The 24,284-nt window shown below is 43.9% G+C and overlaps 1 long non-coding RNA gene across 1 annotated transcript; it reads right to left on the reverse strand.

Annotated features, from left to right (window-relative positions):
- Nucleotides 1-3,451: 3,451 nt before the first annotated feature.
- Nucleotides 3,452-22,917, reverse strand: LOC147012337 (uncharacterized). The gene is made up of 3 exons (XR_015051826.1): nt 22,863-22,917; nt 5,486-5,521; nt 3,452-3,523 (listed from the first exon to the last, which is right to left on the reverse strand). It is a non-coding gene; the product is annotated as an uncharacterized LOC147012337 (long non-coding RNA).
- Nucleotides 22,918-24,284: the final 1,367 nt, after the last annotated feature.

Raw genomic sequence — 24,284 nt, forward strand, 5'->3', positions numbered from 1 at the left:
AAAAGTTTGAGGCAGTCAAACATAACAGATTACTTCGCGAAGAAGTAAAGGATCGATCGAGCTTAGTGTTGAAGTCCGATCATGGTTTTATATTGGCTTGTTTTGTGCATTACCGCACTCACTTACACATCGGCATTGAGTGGTAATCATCACCACGATGACTGTCTGTCATGTCATTTCTCACCATACCATCACCCATGGTATACGAGTTGTCTTACAGAGTTGTTCATTATCTTTACTTTTGATAAACTGATTCATGAATTCCATCTTTGCTTGATCACTTTCCAACTCACCAACTCACCCCCACCTATGCCCGAGGATTGTGTTTTCCTTTTGGTACAATAGCCGGCTCTCACACATATGTGTCTAGGCCACGCGCGACTTCATCCTTCACCCCACAGTCATCATGAATGTTCGCATACGCGTAAGTCGTCACATTTCTAAGTCGTCACTTTTTTCTCTCCCGATGGTGACGACTTACGCCTAGTCTACTGTGTATATGTATATGTATATATATATATATATATATATATATATATATATATATATATATATATATATATATATATATATATATATATATATATATACATACATACACAGATCAGAGTATGGAGAGAGAGAATGGATTTAAATTGGAAAAGCGATCAGATAATAGATGCATTCTCTCCCCTTCCTTGTTCAATCTGTATAATCAGTACATCATGAGGACATCAAACTTGGATGACATCGAGGCTGGAGACAGGATTGGAGGAAGATGGAGCAACAATCTCAGGTATGATGATTATACCTCTCTGTTAGCGGAAAGTAAAGAGGACTTCATGAAACTGCTGCAGACAGTGAAGAAGGAAAGGTGAAAAATCTGGTCTATATTTAAACCTAACAAAAAAGCCTATAATATTGTCACCTGAGAAGATCAACGTGGGTTCAAATTGGGAGATGATCAGGTGGAAATAATGTAAAGTTTCTCTTTCTTGGGTTGTCATGTTGAAGTGAGTGGAGAATGTGGAGGAGAAATGAATAGATAGCTAGCAATGGAGAGAACAGTGATGTCGGCATTGATAAAGATCTTGAAATACAAACGTGTGATAAAACGAACCAAGAGGAGACTGGTTAATGTTCTGGTATTTCCAGTTACAATGTATGGATATGAGTCGTGGACGGTGAGAAATAAAGAAAGGAAGAAGATGGACAGGTTTGAAACGTGGTGTTGGAGACCGACGATAAAAAAATTCCATGAACCGTGGGAATAACAAATCAGTGCTTGAAGAAATGAGACCACCATGTTCATTTGAAGAACTGATGTTAAAACAGAAACTGTGATACTTTGGAGACATGATGCGTACAGAAAACAAAACTTCGAAGAAGTCAACCGTGCTGGGTAAAGTTGAGAGAGGAAGACGAAGAGGAAGACCATGCATGTGCTGGATGGATGGGGTATAGGCTTCAACAGAGCTTTCTCTGCCAGAGCGACAGAAAGCAGTGCAGGATGGGGATTTTTGGATAAATCTGATCATGAACTTCACCGCCGACCTCTTGCTGTAGATGCAGACATGTGGGTCAATGATTCCCTCGAACCCCCACCTGACTCCTGTCACTTGGATATTTACCACCGACAATTCCCATGCAACCTGTGCCCCAGTCCTACCCCTTGGTTCCACTACACATCACCCCACTAGTCCCTGGTACACCCAGCCATGCAACACCCAACCCTTTCCATCTGGTCCACTAACATGAGAGGTTTATGTTCCAATCTCATTGATCTCTCGTTGTAGGTTGTTTCCAAATCTCTCGGTGACATCTGTGTCACAGAAACCTCTCTTTCAGTGGACTCAGTCATCTCCCTTCTGAGTTATTTTTTGTCCCGTTTTCATCAACACTCAAAGTTAATGATCCATGGATGTTTGTGCAAGTATTCTTTATTTTGTGAACATGTTACATTTCTATTGAAGTGAAACTTCTTTCTCCCACGAATGAACTAATACCTGAAAATAATCGTGAAAAACTGCAGATCCAGAGACTTTTATCCACAATTTCACAACACGTTTGTTTCTTCATCATCTTCAAAATATTACTCATGCAGATAGTTCTACAGAAGCCTCATAGCATGTTGTAACTCATGCAGGTAGTTCTAAAGAAGTCTCTCAGTCGAAGTGTTTCGACTTATGAGTAGCTTATAAGTAACCTTTGTGGACGTGTGTAAGCGTCCACATATCGTGTGTAAAACTTATCCTCATCGCATGCGAACGTGTGTCATACGCCGAGTACGTCGTAAAATTTTGAACATGTTCAAAATTTCTTGACGTACTCTACTTACTACGACTTATGATAGCGTATTTAGCGTTCTACTCGCGCATACCAAACTTACCCATACCGTATTCGACGTGCCCCAACATTTTAGACACACTTTTTGTTACGTCGGCATACGCTGGCAAGATCGCCAAGGTGTGACCACAATTTTGACCCTTCCATTTCTACGGCAGTTATGATTTGAATCGTTGTGCGTCAGCCTTTTAATAGGTTACGCCACGACATCGTCAGCGATGCGTGCAACGCGCTATGCCTGAGTTAGACTATCGTTGGGCATCGGTTGTGTAGGCCGACAACAGGTTCAGCATTCGTTGGTATAAGTTATCTATAACACAACGAAACGTTCTGTGTAGTTACCAATGCGTTATACATAAGACCAAGTCGCTATGAATACGTCCGAATCTTTAAAAAAAAACATCAAAACTTCAACGTAAGCCAGCGTTTTACATACATTTTAACACGTTGCCATCGCTGGCTAAAACGTCAAGGTGTGACCGGGCCTTTAAGAATGAAATATTTTATTGTGACTATATCTTAAGAATGAAATATTTTATTGTGACTATGTCTTAAGAATGAAATATTTTATTGTGACTATGTCTTAAGAATGAAATATTTTATTGTGACTATGTCTTAAGAATGAAATATTTTATTGTGACTATGTCTTAAGAATGAAATATTTTATTGTGACTATGTCTTAAGAATGAACTATTTTATTGTGACGACTGTCGAAAGAATACAGCTCAACTGGAAAAGTCCCTGGGAAAAAGTGCTGTGGGCTGTTTATGTGCTTTAGACCCTTCTGTCCGGCAAAAACCGAAATTACCCTTTTCTTAGTGTACAACATACAAATGGACATTTAAAAAAAATTGATGATTTAAAATAAATTTTTTAAAAGTGCATGTGTACATAACTTATAAAATAAGAACTAAAAAATATCTCTTGGGAATTTTCCTTTCACCATTTATTTATTTCACATAGTATATGTGAATTGCATGTCCATGGACACGTGAAATGCAGTTTGTTTATAAATCCTGTGATTGAACACGATTCAGCCTTGAAAAGTCATGTGAAAACCAAATTTTTTCTTTGTTAAAGACCACGATTTTCATTCCTCTGCATTATGAAAACGTACCTTCTTTGGGCCGGGTCTCGGTACAATAGAACGCTGTCGCAATTGCTCCGAAGGAAACATGCATTACCTCGTTTTCTTTGCCTGAGTGGAAATCAAATATACCTTTGTTTCTTCAAAAGGTAACTACAGTTTGGCATGCTCTCATAACAATCAGGTACACTCATTCTCAGTTATTCAAAAGCATGCTATAAGGATCTGTACCCTTTGTCATCCATGGGACCACACTCAACACATTGACACTTTTTTGACATTAATAAATTACATACAGGGATATTTATGCACAAGCTTATCAATAATTTTCTTACACAAGTCTTTACATCTTACTTTACAGCAGTCCATGATATCCACACTCATTTCACTAGATCACAAGATAACTTATTTCTACCTTTAACTCGCACATCATACTATTATGGGCCACGTTTTGCAAGAGTATTGATGGAGCAATAAAGGAACAGTCTGTGGGTCGCTTTAAGTCTTCTTAAAAACGAAATTTGATCTCCTATTATTAAAAAGTTTACTTTCTTACACATTGTTTAGTTACTCACTTTTGCAACTCTTTACACCTGATTCTTATTTCATTCTTTTTATAATCTGTTTTTTCTTGTTGATCACAGTATTCTTCACCAATTTTCCTTAATTCTTTGTCATCCCTTAGTTTTGGTTGAATTTATCGTTTGTCATTGATATTGTTAGTCCATCGGCATATCAACACAAGCCTCAGCTTCTCAATATGCTTCCATATTTGCCTCTGTATGTGTTATATTGATTGTATCTTTCTGAGTTCACCAAGGTCCGGAAATATTACTTTCATATATTTTTTGGTTCACGAGCGCCAGCCAGAGTGACCACTATATTCGTTATGTCTGTGTCTGTCTGTCTGTGTCTGTGTGTCTGTCTGTCCAGAGCATAACTCCATGGACTTTGATCCGATTTTGATGAAACTTGGTTATGTGTTCGATATCAATGTCTAGTTGTGTTTTCCTGGATGAGGGTGTGCTGCACCCATTTTTGGCGGAGCCACTCCCCCAAAATAGCCATTTTAGGGGGTAGTCAGATTAAAAATCTATCTTCTCCTCGGGAATTGACTGAATGGGATGGGTTCTTCAGTATTTGAATAGCAAAATGAATTATCTAAAACTTTTCGTTGTCTGCTGTTTCATTTTCGTCCCAAGGTCAAGGTCACAAGGTCAAAAACTTAGAAAATTGTGAATTTTGACATAAAAATCATACGACCACCCAAACTTTGATAGCTGGGATGACAATATTTTTTATGCATAATCTTGAGGTCATTCCCCACCAAAAGTCTTGAAACCATTTTGCTCTATCTCGAACACCTTGCCAGTGGCGCCCCCTTCAAGTTTGTTTTTACGCTGATTTCATCAAAGTATGGATAATCCGAGGAGTGTGAGAAATGCCATATAGCCTATATGATGTTATATTGTTCCTGGAATATTCCAGAGGAAGTTTTGTACCAAAGGTCATAATCCTTGACCTTTGACCTTAAAAGGCCACAAAGGTAAAATTTTCAAAGTTGTGGGAATCGAACCGGGTTTTCGACCTTCTTCGACGAATTAACTCCAATAAGCTACAGCACATATCCTGTTTCCTTATTATAATGTCCACAACATTGTTTTGTGACCTTTAAAGGTTATGCAAAGGTCAAATTTTGAAAGTTGTTCAACGAAACCGATTTTTCGACATTTTGCAGCTAATAACCTGTCACTCGTACCATATCATGTTGATCATTTTTATAACTTGGTCAAAAATTATCACATTGTCTCATCCTTGACTTCTGAAACAATCTACATCATCAAATACCACTCGTGAACCATCGTCGTCTTCAGGCTTGTCTTTTACTGTACTTATATTGGCAACTATTAAAATCGATGTTTCCTCTGAAATTGACATAAAAAATATAGAAATAAAATAGGTAACTTGATAATAACTCCCCCTCCGCACATCACGTCTGACCAGATACATTCAAAACTGCTATTCAAATGCATTTTTGTGTAAAAACGCCAATATTCGTCTGATTTTTCTCACCTTTTGCTGTTGCTGAAACTTGAACCATCTTCACAACTGAAAAAAATGAAATGAGAAGGTGAATTAGAGTTAAGATATAGGAGTGAGGAAGTTTGAATGGACTTTTTATATTACAGGCCTTGATTTCATTTAAAATGTATTCTTGTCTAAAAATGCTAATTTTCTTCCCATTTTTCTTTTTGCATCTGAAACTTACACCATCTTAGCGACAATGAAAAATGAAATCCAATATCGAATTAGAGTTGAGATAAAGCCATGAGAGTGTAAGAAAGTGCGAGCCTTACAAAAGAGGCTCCACTGAGCAAACAAAATGGCGGCGATTCGATTTTGAAGGCCCTCCCTAAATGTGGGATTCCCCACCCTGAACTGAGAAGCCATTCCCCAAATGGATGGACAGACAGGCAGACAGACAGACCAGCGCAGATTATATATATATATATATATATATATATATATAATATATTACCCAGTTTGGATTTACATTGTTATATCTTGTTCATCCGCACCCATACCCCCCCACCCCCGCTCTCATTTCCCCCTGCCCCACACTCTTTCCAACACTTTTCGACATTTGTTCCATTGGTTCAAGAAGTTGCAAATCATGTGCGTTTGTACAACATCGATTGAACTTAATTGGTTCGCATGACAAGCAATTAACTCAAGCATGTGTTCTCACCCCTCGCTCATACCCCACCAACTCCCTTCCTCCCACCTCCCCACCTACACACATGGTTGTTTGATTTCGCCTGACATGGTTGAAAGTCACGAGTTTCTGGGACACAGCTTTGATTTGTGTGTTTCACTTTGACCACCCCCTCGTTTGGGTTGATAAAGTGAAGTTTAGAATTATTTTCCTTATTCTTAAGAAAGGTCAGTGGAGGCACGTTTTATTGCGTGTTGCTGACCAAAATGTGGAGTCATTCATGACTCAATTCTTCTTCTTATTCTTCTTCTTCTTATTCTTCTTCTTCTTCTTCTTCTTCTTATGTATGGTAGCTTGGCTGCCGGGTAGCTATCATTTAGTTGGGGCGCAGTTGTGCCGCTGATGCCGTGCCCCTATACCAGTACACTGTTACTTATTTCACCGACCTCGGAAGGATGACAGGCTGAGTCAACCCCAGCTGGTGATAATTCAGCGGAAAATGAGACTCAGCCTCAGAACCCTGAGATCCCAAGCATTGTTCAATTAAAGGTTGGTGAACTGAAGATGGATTTGTGTGATTTTACTCACAACCACAAGTCCTCACTTAGAATTTAATTACGAAATGTTTCTCCAGAATTTGACTCAAAATTAGAGAAATGCTGAAAACAAAATTATACGACTGTCATTTGATGGAAATTTGAAACTTTATCTGATGGAAATTAAATATCTTCTCAAAATATGATTTCCATTATAATTGAATGTCTTTAATGATACACTTTTATGAGCAAATAAATAAAGAAACTAAGATTTTTAATGCTTTTGAAGATAAGTAAAGAAACGACGAAATCAATAAACAAACTAATGATTTAAGTACAAAGAATCCCACCAAATAAATAAATAAATAAATATCTATTCTATGTTTGGCACATTTCGCACTGTAGTATTTTTCCTTGTTCGGGTTATTTTGTAACCATCGGCTCAGATAGTCTACACCATGGCAACTACAATCCCAGGGGTTACTATATACATGAAGTGACTGCAAGCTGATCAGGTAGATATGATCGACTAATATAATGATGAATTTTTAAAAAGTCTTTCATACCTGTCTCTTTTTTTTTGGGGGGGGGGGGTATACATTGTCGAGGCTCGTATAAGAGCTAACACACAGAACGTTTAACAAAGGGAGCAGGAGACGAAGGGCAGGAAAGGGAAGTACAAAACAGTGGAGAACAGAGACATGAGGAGATCTGTGGAAGGGAGAGGGATGGAACGTGGTACACAGAGTAAACAAGATGGACACTACAGGGACTTTCAGGAAGAATAGCAAGAAATTCTAAGGAGGGGGTTTGGGGTGGATTAGTGGGGGTAGAAAAGATCATGGTTTTGGATGGTGGATGATATGAGATGGTGATGAACAGCTGTTTTGAAGACCTGGAGGGAAGAATGGGATTGAAGAAAGTGTGGGGGTTTGTTCCAAAGGCAGGGAAAAAGAGGAATGAAAGAGTGAAGGTTAGCAGTGATTTTTGATTTTGGTAGTTTCAAAAAATGGTGGTTGCTGGCAGATCTTGAGTGCCCTGCAGAAATATGGGGGGGGGGGACTGATCACAGACAGGGATAGGGAGGGTAAGGCCAGAAAGGAGATGGTAGAAGACAGAAAGACCAACGACCTGCCTGCAATGAGAAAGTGAGAGATCCAAAGTCTTAGCCTCATCGAGGGAGAGACCAATGATCCTAAATGCCTTGGTTTCCACAGAATGAAGCCGAGAAAGGTGTGAGGTAGGAACACCAGCCCAGAGGGTAGAGCAGTACTCCATCAGGCTGCAGATGAAAGCTTTGTATGTGGTTAGGAGCTCAGGTATGCCAAGGAAGGACTTTGCACGACGGAGAATTCCCAGTTGGTGACTGGCTTTGGAGGCTAGCTTGGAAATGTGGCTCTCCCAAGAAAGATTGTTGCAGATTGTGAGACCCAGAAGCTTGAATGAAAGGACTTCTTCAGGAGGATTGTGGAGAAAGTAGATGGGGGTGGGGGGTTCCAGACAGTCCTTTCGGAGAGACAAAGTGAGAATGTGAGATTTGTCAGGATTGAGAGATATGTTCCATGTGTTGGACCAGTTTGTGATTTTATCCAGATCTGCAGAGAGTGAAGAAGATGCTGTTTGCCGGTCTGATGGATGACAGATGGTCCGGCAGAGGGTGGAGTCTTCAGCGAAGAGATAAAGAGGATTTTCCAGAGTCGGAGAGATCATTGATGTAAACCAGAAAAAGCACTGGGCCCAGAACACTGCCTTAAGGAACTCCAGCTTGGACTCCTGGAGGAAGAGGGGATAGGAGAACTCCATTAAGGGCCACACATTGGCTGCGACAGGAGAGGAACTGTGCGAGCCATGAGTGGAGATTACCTTGGATACCATTGGAAGAGAGTACCATGGGTGGGAGGAAGGATAGGGCAACTGATGATGAGAAGGGATAAATCCTGGTGCATATAGATGGTGCATGAGAGAGCAAATTTCTTTGAAAGAATTCCCAGGATGATTTTATGTTGGAGAAAGTCGTGATGGGAGACCAGTATGGAAGTTTGATGGCTGCTTGAAGTCCCTGCCAGTCGGCCTGAGTGAAATGCCAGACTCGACAGCACTGAGGTGATTCTCTAATAACAGTCAGAGAGGTCTACTTTGACAAGCATGTGGTCAGACGAACCGATTGGAGCAGTGGAAGATCAGCAGATATTTTCAGGGAAAATGGTCAAAATCAGATCCAGAAGAGATGGAGTATGGTAGGTTGAGATCTGGGTCGGGAAGTTGGCAGGTTGTGTCAGTCCCAATGAGTCACAGAAGTCTTTTGCTGAAGTACCATGACAGGGGAGAGAGGTACCCACCAACCCAGCCAACTGGCATGATGAAAATTGAAGTCACCACATATGAGGAAGAGAGAGTTGGGATGAGAAGATAGAAGTTGGTCCATGTTTTCAGAGAGTGAGATGTAAATGAAGTCATCACTGTCTGGTGGATGGTACAGTACACATATAAACATGAGGTAGGAGCAGAGGGGAAGCTGTAGCCAGAGTCTAGGGGTCTGGGGGAGAGAGGGCAGTGCATGGAGAGTGAGCAATAGAGTTTTTGATAAAGAAAACAACTCCGCTACGAGGACAGGGCTCAGGTCTGTCGTACTGGAGGAGGGAGTAACCAGGGAGAGAAAGAAAGGGGGGAAAAATCAATCTGACTTGATAATACCCAAATTACAAAATCCTGCTCAAACTACTAAGTCAAGTGTCAGGCCTTGCCAGCCGGTTCATGAAAGTCTTTGGCCAAAACTTCCCCTGGCCAACCCCACAAGATCGTTGGAATAACTGGAGCCATTAAAGAAGAATATGAAATGAAGAAATTCCCTATCTACCGACTCCATTTTCATTTTAATCATGAATACAACAGGGAGGTTACCACTTCCTTTCATGCACACTTTGCATATATTGCTTTACATTAATGCTTCACATAAATGTATGGTCCCAATGGATGGATGTATACCCACATAATTGTGGTTTGTATACCCACATAATGGTGTTTATGTTTGGTGGACCATGGATTGTATCCACATCAGGGTATTTTTGTTTGGTAGTTTTATGTAGAATTGAAATTAATATTTTTATTTTACCTTTTTGGAAGGGAATCTTGTTCATGAAGATGCAGTACAAAGTGATTGAATTGGTTCTTATTCCATCTCATCAATAGTTGTACATTATATATCAATAATGTTTAATGACATATCCTATTTTGACGGTTATGAAACAGCCCCTTGGGTGAAATGAACATCCGTGACACGTAGGAGTTCCCTCATCAGTTATATCATTGATATATGTATCCAGCCAGGCCCCACCCATTGTCTCGAGAGGAGCTGGAAAAATGCATCGTGTGGGCTACAGTAGGTCTTCTTCCTCTTACTCTATTCTCTCTCTCTCTCTCTCTCTCTCTCTCTCTCTCTCTCTCTCTCTCTCTCTCTCTCTCTCTCTCTCTCTCTCTCTCTCCCAAATTAGCATTTAACAGTCTTCAAGTATATATCAGATGCTACCCACTATTTGTAAATGGCCTTTCTCTCTTTTATTAGCTCTCTCATACAGCAACACAAACACCCACATTCTGAAAAACTGTACCATAGACAACCACAAATTCAGACGACAAGGGGGGAACAACGTTCTTGTTTTCAAACGCATTGGGCGGGAAAGACCAGTGGGAGGGAAAACCTATTAAAGACGTCGTAGTGTCAGCTCAGGGAAGGACCTCAACTTGAGGATGATCAACAGGCAAAGGAGTCTTTGACTGGTCAGCACATCAATAGGGCCATGTTGTAGCATGTTAAAGTGATAGCCACGACCTTTTTGCTTCCAGGAACTCCACCTCTTATGAACTCTGAACTCTGACCTCTCCACCCCCAAAGTCTTCATGCCACTCAAGCTCCTGGAAATACAGAGCGCCAGAACATGTACTGCTGTTGGAATGCGCTGGGGACCCTGAAACAACATGCCTTCCTCTTCGTGCTGAGGAAGGAGAGACCACCGTCTGAATTTGCACTGAGGTCAAGGCGAGCTGTGCCACATGGCACTGACAGAACGACTTGACGGTTGGTCGAGCAGGAGGCAGAGGCGTGAAAGCGGATGACTTGGGAAGTCCCGAGCACGTGAAGACAGCCCCATACTGACATACACTATCTGTCTCTTTCTGTCCTCCAAAGAACCCCTTTTCGAGTACCTCGACTCGCATAAGGAATCACGATTCCAAAAGATCTTTCGCTGACTTGACTCTTCACCCTTCCGGGTGAGGCCTTACATATGCACCTCACATTTTCCTCTCTAAGCATAGTTTGCCCACATTACATTTACACCTTTCTGCTTTTCCTACCCCTCCTTATTCCCCATTTGTTTTGGGATCGGCACACGTTCATCAACATGTGCAGTGGTGATTTAAAGGCCAAACCAATGCCTTGCTCTATCTCTGTCTTCTGTTCTTCCTTTCACCTCTTCCACGGTATGATCCTGCTGGTGCCATGTTGTGTGTGTAACAGCTAAGATAACATTTGAGAAGGGGTTAGAGTCTGTCCTTTTATACCTTTTCTTGATTGTTTAACATGCTTGTAAATACGTGCCTCCGATTAGATTGATACCTTGGTTGTGTTTTTAAATAAATGTGCTTGTTGAACTCTTAACCGTTTCCAACCTGCTCGCTTTGTCCTCTCCTACATCGGCTCGATTTAGTATGTAAAGACTCGATAGACGGGAAGTTCTGCCCCATTGATTGGCTCCACAATTAGCCAGTGCATACTCATGCTTCCCCTTGGCCATAAAAATAGATAGAAGGGTGTGCACTGAGGGTACGTACCCAAATTGACAATGCTAAAGCACCGGAAAAGGTAACACGTATTGGAGTGAGGATCCTTCCAGGTTTGCTGGTATCGATTGGCGTCCGTAGTTGCTTGACAACCTGACGGGCCGCGGACTTATCTGCAGCGTGGTGGCCTGCAGGGCCGGAGGTCGGGAAGAGTCCGAGAAGTCCCCCTCATAGTGAATCCTGAACCTGTTCCCGTAACGATATCAACCAATGAAGGTATATCTGAACCAAAACCAGCTCCAGTCTCTTCCTAGTGGAGTGTTTGAGAAACTTACTATGAACTGTCTTGGCTCTTCATATATTCACTCCATAAACGCTCTTCCTTTTCTTTATATGAGACAAGGTGTTACAAATAATATACTTGGCTCTTTATGTTTAATCTTTTCGTAAATATAATTAATAAAATGATGTTTATATTCATCAAATCAATCCTGTTCATCTTGATGCCAACAATACATGTTGATCTATGTTTTTATGCCTCCGCAGTCGAAGCCTACCTTTGGGAGAAAAACTTTGTTGTTTTCCATGTTTGTTAGTTCTCCATCTGTACAGGAGATACTGCAGTTCGAGCCGTCTTGTGGAGTGGTTTCTCCACGTGGTGGATATTATACCACAATGAGGAAATGTGTTGCATTGTGATAATAGTTGATGTGTTTAATGATGTGACATGGGGAAGTTGTGGTTCTTCACAGTATGGATTGAGGATGAGATTGAGGATGAGATATAATCGATTGATTTGTTGATTTGGGTCATCCACAGAGTAACAGCACAGCAGAAGTCTCCAGTTCCTGAGCCTGTGGTGTTGTAGTAATTATTGTTCCAGTTTTATTAATATCCTCATATTATTTCAGAGTACAATACACTGAATTTCTGACAGATAAATGATGTTCACATGACTTTCCTTTATTTATGGTTTTTTTATTAATATCTGGTGACAAATAAGATCTATTTTGTAATCCGTTTACAAAGGTTTGTCCAATATATCTTGGTTGGAGATTAAACATCCTTCACATTGTTAGTGTCACTCCGAAGGGGATGCGAGACTATTGCCGTGTGTGTAGTGTGGTGTGGTGTGTGTGTACACACACACATCATCAGTTGTTGTCTGAAAACCTGGTGTTTGCTTAGTGGTTAGGGTGGCTGGCTTGGGATCTTCGGGTCATGATCTTGAGCCCCGTCGGCCGCTGAATTAATACCAGGTGGGGTTGACTGAGCCTGTCATCCTTCCGAGGTTGGCAAAATAAGTGTCAGTGTACTCCATTTGCAGCTTTCAGAACCACCCTGGTACTGTGCCCACCCTGTGCATCAAAGAAAAAGGAAGTCCCACCTGCATTATTGTGTTTTGCTATGTGTGATCTTATCTTGGAGTGTAATTGTGAGTTGAACTGCACCTATCGGGATAGGATTTGAGCTTTTATTTCTCCTCATTGTATATAAGTTTGTATATCCCAATTTCCTTCTTGTGTCTTTTTGACTTGCTTGCTTTGTGGTATCGTATGGTATGGTATGGTTTGTATATCTCAGGTATGGGAGCATGTGCCAGAGCAGTGCGTCGCTGCTTCCAATTTCAGCGGGTACCCCAGGGGCCTCCGTCTGGCCATCCCCCAGCATATGCCTGGCCCATCCCCATCTCCTTGAGATGCCGATCAACCTGCTGCAACCACGAGGAATGTGGTCAGCCCATTGGCCTCCTCCACTCATGAGACTCCCTCGCTGATAGAATCTGGTGAGCAGGATCAGCGTCAGGAAAACAAACCACATGGCCATACAGCGCAGCTGACACAGACTATGCAGGTAACAAATCTCATTTGATTTTTTTTTTTTTTTGTATACCTTGGTCGAGGCTCATATGAGAGCTAACACACAACTCACAGCAAGGAGGCATGAGACAAGAGGGGCGGGAGTGGAAGGGACAAAACAGTGGGGAACAGACACATTAGGTGAACTGTGGAAGGGAGAGGGATGGGGATGGGACGGGGAACATGGCGAAGAGAAGATGGACATTTCAGGGACTTTCAGGAAGGAAAGCAGGAGAATTGAAGGAAGTGGGCTTGGGTGGATTATCGGGGGTAGAAAAGATCGAGGATTTGGATGGGGGAAGATAAGAGGTGGTGGTGAACAGCTGTTTTGAAAGCCTGGAGGGAAGAATGGGAAAGAATAGAGTGAGGAAGTTTATTCCAAAGGCGGGAAAAAAGAGGAATGAAAGAGTGAAGATGAGCAGTGATTCGTGATTTTGGTAGTTTTACCAGAAGGGGGTTGTTGGCGGACCTTGAGCGCCCTGTGGAAATGTGGTGGGGACAAATCGCAGAGAGAGCAGGGGGGGCAAGGCTGGAGAGGAGTCGGTAGAAGACAGAAAGACCACCGACCAACCTGCGGTGATTGAGTGAGAGGCCCAAAGACTCAGCTTCATTGCGGGAGATGCCGATGATCTTAAATGCCCTGGTTTCGACAGCGTTAATCCGAGAAAGGTGGGAGGCAGGAGCACCAGCCCAGAGGGGAGAGCAGTACTCCATCAGGCTACGGACAAAAGCTTTGTAAGTGGTCAGGAGCTCAAGAGGGCCGAGGAAGGACTTAGCACGACGGAGGATTCCCAGTCGGCGACTGGCTTTTGAGGCGAGGTTGGAAATGTGACTTTCCCAGGAAAGGTCATGGCAGATAGTGAGACCTAGATACTTGAAAGAAAAGACTTCTTCCAGAGGATTGTTGAGAAAGTGGATGGGGGGGTTTTGTAAATGGTCCTTTCGAAGAGACATAGTGAGAGTGTGAGATTTGTCTGGATTGAAAAACATGTTCCACGTGTTGGACCAGTTTGTGATTTTATCCAGATCTGCAGTGAGTGAAGAAGCTGCTGCTTGCCGGTCTGAGGGATGACAGATGGTACGGCAGATGGTGGAGTCGTCGGCAAAGAGAAGTAGAGGATTTTCCAGAGAGTCCGAGAGATCATTGATGAAAACCAGAAAAAGAACAGGGCCCAGAACGCTACCTTGAGGAACTCCAGCCTGCACAGGAAGAGGGGATGAAAGAACTCCATTTAGGGCCACACGTTGACTGCGACAGGAGAGGAAGTCTGCGAGCCATGAGTGGAGATGGCCTTGAATACCATGGGAAGAGAGTTTGGTGAGTAGGGCAGGGTGCCAGACTGTGTCAAAAGCACGTGATATGTCCAGGGATACTGCTCGGATTTCCTGTCTGGCATTGAGGACCTCCATCCATTGATGGGAGAGCAGAAGCAGCATATCCAGGGTAGAGTGACCTGGTCTGAAACCAAATTGATGATTGGAAATCAAGCCATTGGAGAAGAGGAAGGATTTCATATCTGAGGCGATGATGGATTCCATCACCTTGCTGATGATTGGGAGAAGGCTGATTGGTCTGTAGTTATGGGGATCTGTTTTTGCACCTTTTTATGCAGTGCAGTGATGTTAGCAGATTTCCAAGCAGATGGCAGATGACCTTGGGCAAATGAGAGAGTGAATAGAACAGAGAGAGGGTGAGCAAGAGCAGAAGAGCAGGCTTTGAGGACACGTGGGCTGATGCCGTCTGGACCGGTTGCAGAATCTGACTCGAGGTTTGAAAGCAAGCTCTCCACCTTGTCAGGAGAAAATGATACAGAGTCCAGGGACAGTTGGGTGCGACTGGGTAAAGTGGGTAGAGATAGTGATGGGTTTAGGACACAAGATTTAACTGCAAACACCAAGTTTAGACATTCAGCTTTATCACGTGTGGAATCAGCAGTGCGGCCATTTGAGGTAAGGGAGGGGATGGAGGGGGAACATACACCAGAAACAGATTTGATTAAACGCCACCAGGATTTTGAGGAGGGAGAGAGGTTTGAGAGTTCAGACTTGAGATGAGAAAGATGTTGTTTTCTGGCTCTCCTGAGGGTTTTTTTTTATTTTTTTTTTTTTTTTGTATACCTTGGTCGAGGCTCGTATGAGAGCTAACACACAACTCACAGCAAGGAGGCATGAGACAAGAGGGGCGGGAGTGGAAGGGACAAAACATTGGGGAACAGACACAGGTGAACTGTGGAAGGGAGAGGGATGGGGATGGGACGGGGAACATGGCGAGGGGAAGATGGACATTAAAGGGACTTTCAGGAAGGAAAGCAGGAGAATTGAAGGAAGTGGGCTTGGGTGGATTATCGGGGGTAGAAAAGATCGAGGATTTGGATGGGGGAAGATAAGAGGTGGTGGTGAACAGCTGTTTTGAAAGCCTGAAGGGAAGAATGGGAAAGAATAGAGTGAGGAAGTTTATTCCAAAGGCGGGAAAAAAGAGGAATGAAAGAGTGAAGATGAGCAGTGATTCGTGATTTTGGTAGTTTTACCAGAAGGGGGTTGTTGGCGGACCTTGAGCGCCCTGTGGAAATGTGGTTGGGACAAATCGCAGAGAGAGCAGGGGGGCAAGGCTGGAGAGGAGTCGGTAGAAGACAGAAAGACCACCGACCAACCTGCGGTGATTGAGTGAGAGGCCCAAAGACTCAGCTTCATTGCGGGAGATGCCAATGATCTTAAAAGCCCTGGTTTCGACAGCGTGAAGTCGAGAAAGGTGGGAGGCAGGAGCACCAGCCCAGAGGGGAGAGCAGTACTCCATCAGGCTACGGACAAAAGCTTTGTAAGTGGTCAGGAGCTCAAGAGGGCCGAGGAAGGACTTTGCACGACGGAGGATTCCCAGTCGGCGACTGGCTTTTGAGGCAAGGTTGGAAATGTGACTTTCCCAGGAAAGGTCATGGCAGATCGTGAGACCCAGAAGCTTGAAAGAAAAGACTTCTTCCAGAGGATTGTTGAGAAAGTGGATGGGGGGGTTTTGTAAACGGGTAGATACACACTTGTTCCGAGCTTTGTGGAAAGAACTGAGATTGCCCTCAGTTAGGTTTGCTTTCCATGAGGCAAAGGCAAGTTGTTGCAGGACAACTGCCTCGCCACAAGCTTCAGTAAACCAAGGGCGGGAGGAAGGGTAAGACAACTGAACACGAGAGGGGATAAATCTGTGCATGAGGGAGAGCAAGTTTCTTTGAAAGAATTCCCAGGATGAGTTGATGTTTGAGAAAGTAGTGATAGGAGACCAGTCTGTAAGTTTGATGGCTGCTCGGAGACCCTGCCCGTCGGCTTGAGTGAAATGCCAGACTCGACGGCAGTGAGGTGGTTCTCTGATAACAGCCAGAGAGATGTCCACTTTAACAAGGACGTGGTCAGAAGAACCAATTGGAGCGAAGGAAGAGCAGCAGATATTGTAGGGGAAATTTGTCAAAATCAGATCCAGAAGAGATGGAGTACCATTGGTTGAGATCCGGGTCGGGAAGTTGACCGATTGAGTCAGTCCCAATGAGTCGCAGAAAGCTTTTGCTGAGGTGCCATGGCAGGTGAGAGAGGTACCCACACCTAGCCAACTGGCGTGATGACAATTGAAGTCACCACATAAGAGGAAGAGAGAGTTTGGATGAGAAGATAGAAGATGGTCCATGTTTTCGGATAGTGAGGTGTAGATGGAGTCATCACTGTTCGGTGGACGGTACAGTACACATATAAACATGAGGTGGGAGTGGAGGGGAAGCCGAAGCCAGAGGTATTCCTGGGGTTGTGGGGGAGTGAGAGCAGTGCATGGAGAGTGAGGAATAGAGTCTTTGATGAAGAGAGCAACACCTCCACCAGGACGAGGCTCAGATCTGTCATACCATAAGAGGGAGTAGCCAGGGAGAGATACTTGGGAGTCAGACACGTCTTGGGAGAGGAAAGTTTCTGTTAGGCAGATAATGTCTGGTTTGTCAGTGGCAACCTGTATGGAAAGATCTGAAAGGTTTGAGCGAAGGCCCCGAATATTTGAGGTCCACACTTTTAATGAAGAGGAAGGGGAGGAGGCTTTGGGTGCAGGAGGTGGAGGGGGAGGGGGAGGGTAGGACAAGGGACGAGGGGGGCAGGTAAGGAGGGTTGCTGAAGGAGTGTGGGGTATTGCAGAACAGCGAGGGGAGGGGGCCGAATGAGGAGGAGAAAAGGCTCTGTGGTGCTGGGGGAGAGGGGGGACAAGAGACAAGGAAGAAGGCAGTTGAGGATTTGAGGAGGTGGAGTGAAGAGATGGAGGTGAGAGGGCAGTGGAGGGAGGCAGGTTGGTGGATGAGAGGGGGGCAACTTTGAGAAGGAAGAGTGAGGGGGATGAAAGGTGGGAGAAAGGTGAGGGGGGATTTTTGAGAGAGGTGAGAGGGAGGCTTGGAGGGAGAAGAGTGGGATGGTTGCTTTGAGAGTGAGAGTGAGGGGTGAGGGGGGTGAGTTGGCACTGAATTTGGAAAAAAAGAATGGTTGATGGAAAGCGAGCATCCATGGCAAACTGTGGTTTTTAAAAGTTTTAGGTCAGAGATGCGATTTAACACAATTCTCGATGGATGCAATGAAGGCGAATTCAGAGCATGGAGAGAAGAAGCGCTGTAACAGTTGGATTTTTTAGGCAAGGAATGAAGGAGAGGTCGAAATGAGAGCAGTCTGTTAAAATAGCAGAAGAGTAGTGCATTGTGAAACAGTAAAGAGAACCACATGTGTGAGAGAGAAAGATGAAGCATTATAAGATCGTTTTTGTTGTTAAAAATAATGTATGAGAGAGTTCAACAGATTAGGTCATGGAAGTGTAAAAAAAAAAAAAAAAAATCGAGGAAGAAGACGAGGAGGAAGTTAAGAGGAAGAAGAAGAAGAAGCAGAATCGGGAGAAGGTGAGGGTGTTGTTGTTGTTGTTGTTGTTGTTGTTGTTGTTGGGTATATATATATATATATATATATATATATATATATATATATATTTTTTTTTGTTGTTAATATTAATATATGAGAGAGTTCAACAGATTAGATCATGGAAGTGTAAAAAAAAAAAAAAAAATCGAGGAAGAAGACGAGGAGGAAGTTAAGAGGAAGAATAAGAAGCAGAATCGGGAGAAGGTGAGCGTGTTGTTGTTGTAGGGTTTTTTAATTTTTTTATTTTTTTATTTTTTTAATTTTTTTTTGAGATAAGAAAGAGATTAGTTGGGAGAATGGGGGATGTTTGGAAAGTGGGGAGGATCAAAATTGAAGGTAATGGGGAGGATAGAAAATGAAGGTAATGGGGAGAAAAAAAACAAAAAAAACAAAAAAAAAAACGATCGAACACCGAGTGGAACCGGTAGGCCTCAAGCCTACGCCTAGGCCTCAAGCACAGGTAAGAACGTCGACAAAAATACTCACAAAATAGCACGATTTTTGAAACAAAACCAAACTAGCAACACACAGTAACATGTAGGTGAGAAAATTAAACAGTTAAAACGGGACAAATAACAACCGGAAACTTAGCTTTGAGTACGTCAGCAGGGAGCCCCAAAGGAGACCTCTCGCTGCTCAAAACCGGAACCGGAAGTCCGGAACCGGAAGATTCTCTCTCAGCAACCACTCGTTGGACACAAAATCCGACCAGTGATAGCCAAGGACTCTCTGAAGAGACCTCGTACCAAAGGAATTAAGTCTCCATCTCAGATCCCTGGTCAGAGTCAAAACCTCGCATCCATAGAGCAAGACTGGAAGTACCAAGGACCTGAAGACCCAGACTTTTGTCCTCCCGCACAGGTACCGGCAGCGCCACACCCTATGATCCAGTGAATCCATGACTCCCCAGGCCTAACTCAGACATCTGTTGACCTCTTATTCACAGCCAGCAGAGACATGAATATCACTGCCAAGGTAAGTGAATCTCTCCATGGCATCAACGTCCTCACCGCAAACAGGTACAGACAGGACAGCAGCATCCAAGATGTCATTGAAAGCCTGGATCTTAGTTTTGACCCAGGAAACCCATAATCCCAACGGCTCCGACTCCTCCATCAGCACCTCCAGGGCCCTCAAAAGGATATCTAAAGTCTCCGCAAAGATGACTGCATCATCTGCAAAATCAAGGTCAGAGATCTTGACATTCCCAAACGATGCACCACAGCTTCATCTCTCCAACATCCTCCCCAGAATCCAGTCCATACAAGTGCTGAAAAGAGTGTGGGTCAGAAGACACCCCTGACGAACTCCAGCAACAAATGGAAATATGTCAGAGATTGTACGAACACATCTCACAGCACTCGCAGTACCAGAGTAGAGTTCAGACATCAGATCGATCAGTTTTGGTTGTACCCCAGGAAGACCTAGAATCCTCCAGAGGGCATCCCGATTCACTGAATCAAATGCATAACAGAGATCAACATAGGCTGCAAGCTGCCACTGCCGAAACTATCATCTGTGTTCAGTGAGGATATGAAGAGCAAGGATACCATCAATCGTTGACCTCTTTGCTGTAAAGCCTGACTGCTCTGGAAGCTGGTGCTCAAGCAGATGGTGGCGAACCCTATAAAGAATTATCCGAGCAAAGACCTTTCCCGGCACTGAGAGCAGCGTTACCCTCAGTAGTTGTTGCAGTCTTGGCAATCACCCTTCCCTTTCCAGAGAGGGACAACAAGGCCCCTCTTTCAGTCAGTTGGGATGATGCCTGTGTTCCAGGCAGAGCACAGAACTGCATGCAACGACACGAGTGCAGCATTTCCACCAGCCTTGAGAAGTTCAGCACGTATGCCACAAATCGCTGGAGCTTCAACCGGTTCACCCCATTTCAAACAGTTCACCACAGCCTGTGTTTCCACAAACGAAGGTGGACCACAGTTTATCGGAGGGTCAGCAACAGTGATTGTAACACCCTGATGTCCAACTCAATAGCTGGGGGATCAGCCTGGTACAACCGCTCAAAGTAACCTGCCCAGCGGGCCGTCACTTCAGACTCCTCTGTCAAGAGCCTACCACCCTCTGCTCTAACTGTAGTCCACCGGGGGATGGGCTTGGATGAATGCAATGCACGAATTCCCCTGTAAGCAGGACAAGAATTACTTGACTTCAGGTGATGCTCTACCCCCTCACAGATTCCACACACATAGGCCTCCTTGTCCACCCTTAGTGCACGTAAAGTTTTATGCCTCAGTGACCCAAACAGCTCAGCTCTGCCATTCAGCCTGGCCCTGTGACTCTGGGCAAGGATATCCAGTGTCCCTTGAGAGACAAAATTCGTTCTTCACCCGACAGTGAGTATCAAGACATCCACCAGCAATATCAAGGATGGTGGTCTTGAAGGCACTCCACAACTCTTCAGGATCTCCCAAAGCTCCCATACCCCCAAAATATCCACTCAGCTTGTTTGCAAACTCCTCAGCTACCCTCTCATCCTTGAGCTTGCCAACATTCAGCCTCAGCTGGGATGGTACCAATCTCCTGAATTTAAGGTGCAACTTAAGAGGTGCTACAAGCCTGTTTATTTCGGCCAAATTATATTTGAATGTCATTGATCTGTCATTGTCATTGATTTGAATTCTGTTGATCTGCCAATTTGTCATCATTTGGTGAGAAAAGCTTTAAATTATCCATGTGCAGTTGATGTCACCTTTCCTGTCTCTTTGGATGTTCTGTTATTGGATGTTAGGGTATATCCGTGTCCTTGCTCATTAATGAGGTTGCTCAGTAGGTCCAAGGCCAAGCAAAACAGGAGCGAGGAAAGACTGTCTCCCTGGAAGATCCCACATCATATCCTCACCCATGATATTTAAACTTGCTTCTGAGTGCTGAAATATCAATCTGGTATTCCCATATTCCATTTCATTCTCAATAAGTTTGGTTATTTGGAGGTTGATTTTGCATCTGCATGCATTTTTTCATCCATGACTTTGGAACACTATCAAAAAAAAGTTGTAGTCTATCTAAGCTGTGAACAATTTGCTTCTGCTTGTTTTACAGTTTTGAATATGGTCTTGTTTAGTAGTCGGTGGTCTATTGTTCCTTAGTAACCCCTCATATCCATACTGTTCTGCCTCTAGGCCTCCTTGTTGTGTTAGGTACATCATTTGTGGTGATTCCTGTGAGAAGTTTGTATGTTGTTGGTTGACATGTTATTGGTCTATAATTGTGAGGTAGTTGGGTTTCTTCAGATTTCGGGAAGAGGAATGTGTTACCATATATGAGCTATTCATCCATTTCCTTTTCCTTTTGGATAAGTTCATTGAGTGCTCGAGTGTAAATATTGTCAAAAGCATCGAGTTACTTTCACCAGAATTTGGAATTCCATCCAAGCCTGGGCTTTTAGAGTTTGGCATTTCTGCAAATTATTTTTTAGGATTTTTTTTTCTTCATCACATGACACTGGGTGTATTTCCTATCGGTGTTGCTTCTGTTGTTTTGATCAAGCTTAGTTTGCGTACAAAGCAGATGTTGAAGGCTTGGCATTTTGAGATGCTTTCTTGTTTTATTGTAAATGTTGACATTGTGCCATATCTATATATATATAAAGTTGAAAGTGTGTCTGTCTGTGTGTCTGCGTGTGTGTTTCTCTGTGACCTATGCACGCGAAAAGTACTGGACTGATCCTCACCAAACCGTCATCCACGGGATTCCTGTGCGGAGCACCGGTATCCCTGCTAGTAAATACTAATACAGAGGGATATGTGGTGGATAAAAAACTTTCACATAATATAACCATAAACTTAGCAATCCCTGATCTGGGTTTTCAGGTCTTCGAGCATTGTACCATCGTGCTCTCAGTCCCTTGGAAAAACTGAATATGGATGGGACGGCATCTGCTTTCAGTAAATGTCTCGGTTTAAGTTCCAACAACTCATTTATAAGTCTCTTTCGAAGCAGTCATGCTCAAAATATTCACAGCAAGGACATCTAGTCTCAAGTCTCTCAGGAAATAATTTGAGTCTCATGTTCAGCAAACATTTCTTCCACTGATCCGGCTGTTCAAGTTGTAAAGAATAGAAACTGTTTCCCATTTTGTTCCTCATCCCTATCATCCAGGTTATTAAAACAGCCAAAGGCAATGCACTGTGGCATGTCACATGAATACAACGGATACTAAGTAGGTAACTGATATTTATCACTCCCAAATATGGTGGGGTTCGCTTTCATGTCGGATTTCAGGTTTCCACGACACTCACAAATACGCCACTTTTGATGGCTAATAATGCCATCAAAAGTGGTGACGGATAATGGTGTGACCGAGAAAATCCACACAAACGATACAAAGTTGTCATTATATTGATTGAATTGTTTTATAATATTCACAGATGTAGGTTTTGAAACGTGGATAATCTAATTAAAGCATTTCTGAAATTCCCAGATATCTCCTTAAAACCCCCATCTATTTATACAATTAAAGCTCACATCTTACATAATGTTACGGCTGTGGAAATTTGCAATACGCCAGAATGGTCCTCAGGTTAGATATATCGATAAGTTCATGTGTAGTTAGTCCACACCCATTGTTAAGAGGGAATATGTGTGATTCATCCGGGCTGCGACGCTTTGAGTTAGCCATTTTTCTTTACCTGTCGTTATTTTGGAACAACCACGCCATCTCAACAACCACGCCATCCACACCACAACGCCACTAAAGGAGCAACAAAACCAGCCCCACCCCAATTTCTCCTCTGGTAAACAAGTTTGACAGTTGGAAACCAGCCCCACCCCAATTTCTCCAGTAAACAAGTTTGACGGTTGGAAACCAGCCCGACCCCAATTTCTCCTCCGGTAAACAAGTTTGACGGTTGGAAACCAACTCCCGCCCCAATTTCTCTGGAATGTTCCTCCCCCCACCCACGCGCCGCGAAGGGCGGAGCGGGCGCAGGAGAAATAAAAGGGCAAGAGGAGTGCCTGGAAAAGAAGGCGGCTAGCAGAGACTTGGGGCAGTCGTGTGGAAGTCTTGGTCGTCGTGGTCTTGGTCCAAGTCTGTCGTGGTCCAAGTCTTCGTCGGAGACAGACTTGGGGCAGTCGGGTGGAAGTCTTGTCCTCGTGGTCGTGGGGAGAAGGCGTCACGACATGCCCACCATTGCAAGGCCCGAGATCAGGTGCGGCTGTCCTAGTGGCCGTGGGGAGAAGGCGTCATGACCTGCCCACCGTTGCAAGGCCCGAGATCAGGTGCGGCTGTCCTCGTGGCCGTGGGGAGAAGGCGTCACGACCTGCCCACCGTTGCAAGGCCCGAGATCAGGCGCGGTTACGCCAGTTGCCATGGGGACAAGACGTCGGGACCTGCCCACCGTCGCACCACGAGGGTGCAGGTAAGACCCTCCGGTCTCGTGGGCCTTTTCGGTCATCCACGGCCCACGACCATAAAGGTCTACGGACCCCGTCTACCCCCTTGCCTCTGAGGGAGGTCTTTCTTTGTTTTTGTATGCTTGCTGTGGCGCCGTGTCCTGCCAAGTAGAAACTGTGTAAGTGCTTGTAAATAATAATTATAGTCGGTCGTAGTGCTTTTGCATTCTATTTGTTGCTTGTATATTGCATGATTCCTTGCTTGTGTTGTGTGTGCAATATGTGCTTTGTAATAAATGTGCTTGTGTGAAATGTATCCCGTTCGTCATCTCTTTCCCCATTGAAAGTGCCATCTTGCATCATGTAAGGGATTGGTAGTGGGTTTAGACACCCAGTAAATAATCTGAACCGTCGAGGTCGGCGATAACACCGCTCGGTTATCACTGTAGCACGGAACGGACCGCTTAAGCGGTTTGTGTCTGGAGTCGACCTGCGGCGTGGTACAACTCCTCGGTACGCTACCCGCGCAGGTACTTAGGTCTATCGACATTCGGCGATTCACCCTATTTCACGCGGGTAGAATGCGGACTGGGTTGTGGTGAGGTTAAACCCCCACCCGTGGCTAGCTCCTTGGCGGTAGTTCCAAGAGGGTCACGACTGAATTGTCTGTTCCGGTGGGCGACGCGTCGCGATTTGAGTTACGTGGCCGATCGCACGTC

Source organism: Eptatretus burgeri, chromosome 15 (assembly GCF_056783735.1).
Source record: "Eptatretus burgeri isolate ZD-2024b chromosome 15, Ebu_testis_v1, whole genome shotgun sequence".
In the NCBI taxonomy this organism is placed as follows: Eukaryota; Metazoa; Chordata; class Myxini; order Myxiniformes; family Myxinidae; genus Eptatretus; species Eptatretus burgeri.